Genomic DNA, 8174 nt, shown 5'->3' on the forward strand with positions numbered 1-8174 from the left:
ACTTGATTGAGCAAAATCCCACCAATAAAAATCTTCCACAATTCTCGTCTTATTCTTTGTCTTTCCAAGACCTTTTCAATGTTTATTTGTCCTGTTGTTTTCCCTTTAGTCCCCCTGCTCAAAAAACTTTTTTTTCTCTCCCCAATGTCGCTTACCTCTTCCGGGATTGTACTATCCTTTGTTCCATTATTATCTTCTTTATTTACCATTGCATCCTGCTCCACATTTTTCACAGATTGTTGTAGTCCAGTCATCACTTTTTCTTCCCCATCCTGCTCATTCTCACTTGTTTCCTCTTCTTCTTCTTCCTCTTCTTCTTCCTCTCCTTCACTGCTCAGTACATCCTTTGTTAATCCACTTGTTTTTTGTGATGTATTTTCTTTATCAGCCTCCTCCAAATGCTCCACTTCATTATGCATCTCCATTTCCATTTCCTCATGTTCCTCTTCATCCGTTTCACATGCGCATGTTGGCAATGCCTTTCTGCAGCCTTGGCACCGCAGGGCTGTACAGTCCCGCGCATAATGCCCCTGCTCCAGGCATTCTCTGCATGTTAGTAGAGGGCAGTCTTTCTTTTCGTGTTCAGCACTTGAACATATTCTGCATATTTTTACTTGCTGATCATGAATGACTCTGAAGAACTGTATTCCTTCCTCTGTTTCAAAACTGGTGTTATATGGAAGGGACACCACGTCCTTAGGGAATTTGACTCGAATAAATCTTGTCCCATCTGCCACCATTGTCCCTGGGTAATACCTCCTTCTCAACGGCAGTATCGGTGTAACTCCCCAGCTTTGCAGTTTTTGTAGTACATCCTTGTCATTGATATAATTTGGCAAACGTAAAAAAGAAACGACCCTCTCCATTTCACAAAGTTTGCTTATTTTACACATTTGTCCATTCAATAGTAGTCCATTCAATAAATTGTCACAGTCTAGTTGATTCTCCAATGTAAGCTCATACTCGAAGTCATTTTTTTTCCTTAGTCCATATAGTTTACCTTTTCCAGTAATGTCCTCAATAGCTTTAATTATCATGATGGCAGTTAGTTTTTCTGGATTTTCCACAGTCATTGTCAGTGTTGTTTCTTTCTTGTATTCCCTCTGATATTTCATTTTGTCTTTTAATCTATTTATCATTTCATTTCTCCGACATTCTTCTTGTCTCTTTTCTCCTTTTGTATCAAACTTTTCTTTACCTTGTGTAGTTGGTTGCTGTTCAGTGCGGCCTTTCTCCATTTCAGCTCCATTTCTTTTCCTTCTTGATACAACAGTTGCCCATGTTTCATTGTAATCCTTTCCATCGTTTTTCATAATCCGTTTTTCCAAAGTAGTGTCTCCTTCAAAATCATTGTTCTTTTCCTCAAAAACCTTGTCCAGATCTGATCCATTAGCCATTGTTTCCATCCTTGTTAAATAGCTTAGCCACAAAAAAAAAAAAAAAAACACAAACAAACAAAATAAAATAGCTCAAACCCCAGACAGTTTAAAACTGCCCGGGGTTAAAACGACGTTAACAAAAACAAAATACTTCAAACTTTTTAACTTGATATTAAAAAAAAACAAAACAAATGAAAAAAATGTGGGAGAGCCTTTCTCTCCAACTGCAGCACAGTACTTCCTGTCAGACTCTCTAGCGCCGTCAGGTTGGTATGGCCGTAAGCGAAGACTGCTGCGAAGAGAGGGCTATTTAAAGTTCAGCCAATCTACTCGCCAGTACATTATATAAGTAGGAAAGAAAACCCAAAAGCTTAAAGCGCCTGGTATTCCTAGGCGGTCTCTCATCCAAGTACTAACCAGACCTAAACCTGCTAAGATTCAGAGATCGAGCATTGACTCTTTTTTTTTTTTTTTTTTGCAAGATTATTATATAATTCGTGAAAAATATCCAAAAAGTTTAAAGCACCTGGTATTCCCAGGCAGTCTCCCATCCATGTACTAACAAGGCCCAAACCTGCTAATATTCAGAAATCAGCCATTGACTCTTTTTTTTTGCAAGATTATTATATAATTCATGAAAAATATCCACAAAGTTTAAAGCACCTGGTATTCCCAGGCAATCTCCCATCCATGTACCAGTGGCGGCTCCAGACAATTTTGATTGGGGGGGCAATGGGGGGTCCTGGTCATTTCAAGGGGGGTCTCATGAAAACCAACAAAAAATACAGTGCACACGGCTAATAACTGCATATTACTGCTACTAAACAACAAAAACAACACAGCATATCAACTACTTTGTTTTTAATTAATTAATCAATTGCATTTTGCAAACAATATGCTCAAACTTTAAAGGGTTGGACCTAATCAATAAGTCGACCTTAAATATTGATACAAAACATAAAAAACTGATACACTGGAATATAGTGATTCATATTTTTATTACTGTTGTAGTTGTTGTCTAAAATCGAACACCTTTGCAATGTAAACAAATGACAGGCTACATTTGTTATTCATATCCTTCACACTGCGCTTTGATGTCAGGTATATTATGCATTTTTTTATTGCCATTTATATTTTTACATTTATTTCCAGAGAGATATTATTGAGTTTACAGGCTAAAGTGGTCTTGCTGTTGTAAACACTGTTGCTATTGTAGAAAAAAATATTTGCATCACATTTAAAATATAATTATATTTTAATTCATTTCTGAATAGTTTTTATTTTTATAATGATAATTCAGAGAATGAGAAAATCTGAATAAGCCTTACCAGTGTTGTGATAATTATTTTTAAGGCACTCTATGTGTTAAAAAATAAGTACTGTAATATAATAATAGTGTAGTCAAATAACATAAAAAAGACCAGACCCCTCGATACCTGTGAAACTTTTCTCCCTCAAACAGCACACTAGCGTTACTTCTACACAGTACACACAGCAACATATCTGCATTTTCTCACATCACATCGTTCTAGTAAAATAATAATAAGTAAATAAACATCAAAATCACTTCGCTGAGAATTAAACACCACTTACCAGCTGCCGCAGTGTTGAAAATATCCCTTAGCAATTAAAAAAATGAGCGTCGGATGAGGTCGTCGTAAGGTGAAAGGTCATCATGTTGGTCATTTTATTTACGTCTAAATTATTATTAATAAATTGTTCTAATATTATGATTGGGCGTGGGCAGGCATTCACAAAAGGGAATGTTATTACAAAAAAAAAAATCGAGGAAATTTTGCTTTGACAAAAGGGCACTTAAGGGGCAAAGGAGCAGGTGCTCAAGTGAACCGGTTCTTTCGGACAGTTCGATCAAATAAAACTAGTTGGGGGAAAAAAACGGTTCACCGGTTCTTTTGCGCTCGATGTAATGTAATTCGCGACGACTGCCCTTCTTTCAAGCCTTCGATTTACCCGCGCTCATAACACTAGCACAGAATCAGTTCAGAATCAATCATCGAAAGAATCAGTTTGGTTCAGACGAGCTGTGAGTCAGTCTGCTTCACGCTGAATCACACATGCGCAGTATCATCAGCTCCTTGGTTCTCGAATCGGACGCGTCTGACAGAAACGATTCTCGTTCAGTGTACGAATAAATTATTATTCTGCGTAGTTTGAAGATATTTTTTTTATATTTATCCCGGATATATATATATATATATATATATATATATATATATATATATATATATATATATATATATATATATATATATATATATATATATATATAATCAGGAAGAGGGTGGGGGGTCAAATGGGGGGTCAAGGCGTGTTTTGGCAGGGTCTTGAGACCCCCCAGGACCCCCCCTGGCGCCGCCGGTGCCATGTACTAACCAGGCCCAAACCTGCTAATATTCAGAGATCGGCCATTGACTCTATGTTTTGGCCAAATTTTTCTATACTAAGTGAAAAATTTCCAAAGAGCTTACAGCACCTGGTATTCCCAGGCGGTCTCGCATCCAAGTACTAACCAGGCCCAAACCTGCTTAGCTTCCGAGATCAGACGAGATCTGGCATGGCCAGGTTGGTATGGCCGTAAGCGAAGACTGCTGCGAAGAGAGGGCTATTTAAAGTTCAGCCAATCTACTCGCCAGTACATTATATAAGTAGGAAAGAAAACCCAAAAGCTTAAAGCGCCTGGTATTCCTAGGCGGTCTCTCATCCAAGTACTAACCAGACCTAAACCTGCTAAGATTCAGAGATTGAGCATTGACTCTTTTTTTTTTTTTTGCAAGATTATTATATAATTCGTGAAAAATATCCAAAAAGTTTAAAGCACCTGGTATTCCCAGGCAGTCTCCCATCCATGTACTAACAAGGCCCAAACCTGCTAATATTCAGAGATCGGCCATTGACTCTATGTTTTGGCCAAATTTTTCTATACTAAGTGAAAAATTTCCAAAGAGCTTACAGCACCTGGTATTCCCAGGCGGTCTCCCATCCAAGTACTAACCAGGCCCAAACCTGCTTAGCTTCCGAGATCAGACGAGATCTGGCATGGCCAGGTTGGTATGGCCGTAAGCGAAGACTGCTGCGAAGAGAGGGCTATTTAAAGTTCAGCCAATCTACTCGCCAGTACATTATATAAGTAGGAAAGAAAACCCAAAAGCTTAAAGCACCTGGTATTCCTAGGCGGTCTCTCATCCAAGTACTAACCAGACCTAAACCTGCTAAGATTCAGAGATCGAGCATTGACTCTTTTTTTTTTTTTTTTTTTGCAAGATTATTATATAATTCATGAAAAATATCCACAAAGTTTAAAGCACCTGGTATTCCCAGGCAATCTCCCATCCATGTACTAACCAGGCCCAAACCTGCTAATATTCAGAGATCGGCCATTGACTCTATGTTTTGGCAAAATTGTTCTATACTAAGTGAAAATTTTCCAAAAAGCTTACAGCACCTGGTATTTCAAGACGGTCTCCCATCCAAGTACTAACCAGACCAAAACCTGCTAATATGCAGAGATCTGGCATTGACTCTTTTTTTTTTTGCAAGATTATTATATAATTCTTGAAAAATATCCAAAAAGTTTAAAGCACCTGGTATTCCCAGGCAGTCTCCCATCCATGTACTAACAAGGCCCAAACCTGCTAATATGCAGAGATCGGCCATTGACTCTATGTTTTGGCAAAATTGTTCTATACTAAGTGAAAAATTTCCAAAGAGCTTACAGCACCTGGTATTCCCAGGCGGTCTCCCATCCAAGTACTAACCAGGCCCAAACCTGCTTAGCTTCCGAGATCAGACGAGATCGGGCATGGCCAGGTTGGTATGGCCGTAAGCGAAGACTGCTGCGAAGAGAGGGCTATTTAAAGTTCAGCCAATCTACTCGCCAGTACATTATATAAGTAGGAAAGAAAACCCAAAAGCTTAAAGCGCCTGGTATTCCTAGGCGGTCTCTCATCCAAGTACTAACCAGACCTAAACCTGCTAAGATTCAGAGATCGGGCATTGACTCTTTTTTTTTTGTTTTTTTTTTGCAAGATTAGTATATAATTCGTGAAAAATATCCAAAAACTTTAAAGCACCTGGTATTCCCAGGCAGTCTCCCATCCATGTACTGACAAGGCCCAAACCTGCTAATATTCAGAGATCGGCCATTGACTCTTTTTTTTGCAAGATTATTATATAATTCATGAAAAATATCCACAAAGTTTAAAGCACCTGGTATTCCCAGGCAGTCTCCCATCTATGTACTAACCAGGCCCAAACCTGCTAATATTCAGAGATCGGCCATTGACTCTATGTTTTGGCAAAATTGTTCTATACTAAGTGAAAAATTTCCAAAGAGCTTACAGCACCTGGTATTCCCAGGCGGTCTCCCGTCCAAGTACTAACCAGGCCCAAACCTGCTTAGCTTCCGAGATCAGACAAGATCAGGCATGGCCAGGTTGGTATGGCCGTAAGCGAAGACTGCTCCGAAGAGAGGGCTATTTAAAGTTCAGCCAATCTACTGGCCAGTACATTATATAAGTAGGAAAGAATACCCAAAAGCTTAAAGCGCCTGGTATTCCTAGGCAGTCTCTCATCCAAGTACTAACCAGACCTAAATCTGCTAAGATTCAGAGATCGGGCATTGACTCTTTTTTTTTTTTTTGCAAGTTTATTATATAATTCGTGAAAAATATCCAAAAAGTTTAAAGCACCTGGTATTCCCAGGCAGTCTCCCATCCATGTACTAACCAGGCCCAAACCTGCTAATATTCAGAGATCGGCCATGTTTTGGCAAAATTGTTCTATACTAAGTGAACATTTTCCAAAAAGCTTACAGCACCTGGTATTTCAAGGCGGTCTCCCATCCAAGTACTAACCAGACCTAAACCTGCTAATATGCAGAGATCGGGCATTGACTCTTTTTTTTTTTTGCAAGATTATTATATAATTCGTGAAAAATATCCAAAAAGTTTAAAAAACCTGGTATTCCCAGGCAGTCTCCCATCCATGTACTAACAAGGCCCAAACCTGCTAATATTCACAGATCGGCCATTGACTCTTTTTTTTTTGCAAGATTATTATATAATTCATGAAAAATATTCACAAAGTTTAAAGCACCTGGTATTCCCAGGCAGTCTCCCATCCATGTACTAACCAGGCCCAAACCTGCTAATATTCAGAGATCGGCCATGTTTTGGCAAAATTGTTCTATACTAAGTGAAAAATTTCCAAAGAGCTTACAGCACCTGGTATTCCCAGGCGGTCTCCCATCCAAGTACTAACCAGGCCCAAACCTGCTTAGCTTCCGAGATCAGACGAGATCGGGTATAGGCAGGTTGGTATGGCCGTAAGCGAAGTCTGCTGCGAAGAGAGGGCTATTTAAAGTTCAGCCAATCTACTCGCCAGTACATTATATAAGTAGGAAAGAAAACCCAAAAGCTTAAAGCGCCTGGTATTCCTAGGCGGTCTCTCATCCAAGTACTAACCAGACCTAAACCTGCTAAGATTCAGAGATCGGGCATTGACTCTTTTTTTTTTTTGCAAGATTATTATATAATTCGTGAAAAATATCCAAAAAGTTTAAAAAACCTGGTATTCCCAGGCAGTCTCCCATCCATGTACTAACAAGGCCCAAACCTGCTAATATTCAGAGATCGGCCATTGACTCTATTTTTTTTGCAAGATTATTATATAATTCATGAAAAATATCCACAAAGTTTAAAGCACCTGGTATTCCCAGGCAGTCTCCCATCCATGTACTAACCAGGCCCAAACCTGCTAATATTCAGAGATCGGCCATTGACTCTGTAGAAAAGGCCCCAAAGTTATGTTATTGTTGCTATTATTTAGTACAGTTGACCATAACATGCTTTATGTTTCACTTTACTCCCGTTATTCAGTGTTTGTAATAGGGTAGCAAAGGCGCGCGCTGGTTTTTATATTATATCTGACGTCACGCAGTAGTATGCAGTACGATAGAGATGGTCAGTCGGTTGTCACGCAGTTAGTATTCAGTATGATAGAGATCATCGGTCGGTAAAATTATAATTGTGAGTGACACTTTCCTCAGCGTGTGCGTGAATGAGAAAAGTAAGTAAATCTGCTGCATTACTCGTGATATTGTATTTCTTGGACAGCTGTTATTTCTGATGTTCGATATGGATGAGAGTTAGGAGTTTAGGGGTCGTTACACGACCGCTGTGTTAATTATAATCACGTTTGTACGTTACTTTCTAGCTTCGGTCCACCTGACTCAGTACGTTGGGTTAAATGGGTCACATCGTGTTCAGACATGTTTATACTTTATTCAATACTTGTTGTTGTGAATGTTAAGTACTCTGTGGCTGAGTAAAATATGAAGTGGTGTTAAATATCATTATCTGGACCGCTATTGATGCTTTAAAGTATATCATAGAAGACAGAAAGTTCTATCTACGTTATTGATAACTTAATGCATGGTAAAAAATCTGAGAAGTGTCTGAATCCTTTCTCTCTGCTTACATTTTAGGGTTTAAGAGATATAGTCATATTCTGACTACTGTTTAATTTATGTTTGTAATGTTTATTGAATGAGTGTTGAATGAGTGTATGCATATGTTTCCTTTATTCATTTGTATTTGTTCTCTCTTTATAGAAACCACACTAGAAATTACTCTCACCTTTAAACTCACTCGTAGAAGAAAGAGGAGGAATAAACAGAATAATAAGAATTATCTCTCCGCTCTTCATTTCATACTCTGGAATATTTGGCCTTAAGTGGTGTTCTGGCCGACACACCTGAGTGAACCTGGTGATAAA

At 38.7% G+C, this 8174-nt stretch overlaps 5 non-coding genes across 5 annotated transcripts; all 5 read right to left on the reverse strand.

The window, feature by feature from the left end:
* Nucleotides 1-3861: 3861 nt before the first annotated feature.
* Nucleotides 3862-3980, reverse strand: LOC113097217 (5S ribosomal RNA). Its single transcript, XR_003288805.1, has one exon. It is a non-coding gene; the product is annotated as a 5S ribosomal RNA (ribosomal RNA).
* Nucleotides 3981-4343: 363 nt separating this feature from the next.
* On the reverse strand, nucleotides 4344-4462 carry LOC113097211 (5S ribosomal RNA). The gene has a single exon (XR_003288800.1). It is a non-coding gene; the product is annotated as a 5S ribosomal RNA (ribosomal RNA).
* A 644-nt stretch (nucleotides 4463-5106) lies between these two features.
* Nucleotides 5107-5225, reverse strand: LOC113097220 (5S ribosomal RNA). Its single transcript, XR_003288807.1, has one exon. It is a non-coding gene; the product is annotated as a 5S ribosomal RNA (ribosomal RNA).
* Nucleotides 5226-5731: 506 nt separating this feature from the next.
* LOC113097215 (5S ribosomal RNA) lies at nucleotides 5732-5850 on the reverse strand. The gene has a single exon (XR_003288803.1). It is a non-coding gene; the product is annotated as a 5S ribosomal RNA (ribosomal RNA).
* Nucleotides 5851-6610: 760 nt separating this feature from the next.
* LOC113097208 (5S ribosomal RNA) lies at nucleotides 6611-6729 on the reverse strand. The gene has a single exon (XR_003288797.1). It is a non-coding gene; the product is annotated as a 5S ribosomal RNA (ribosomal RNA).
* Nucleotides 6730-8174: the final 1445 nt, after the last annotated feature.

Source organism: Carassius auratus, unplaced genomic scaffold, assembly GCF_003368295.1.
Source record: "Carassius auratus strain Wakin unplaced genomic scaffold, ASM336829v1 scaf_tig00216157, whole genome shotgun sequence".
Taxonomy (NCBI): Eukaryota; Metazoa; Chordata; class Actinopteri; order Cypriniformes; family Cyprinidae; genus Carassius; species Carassius auratus.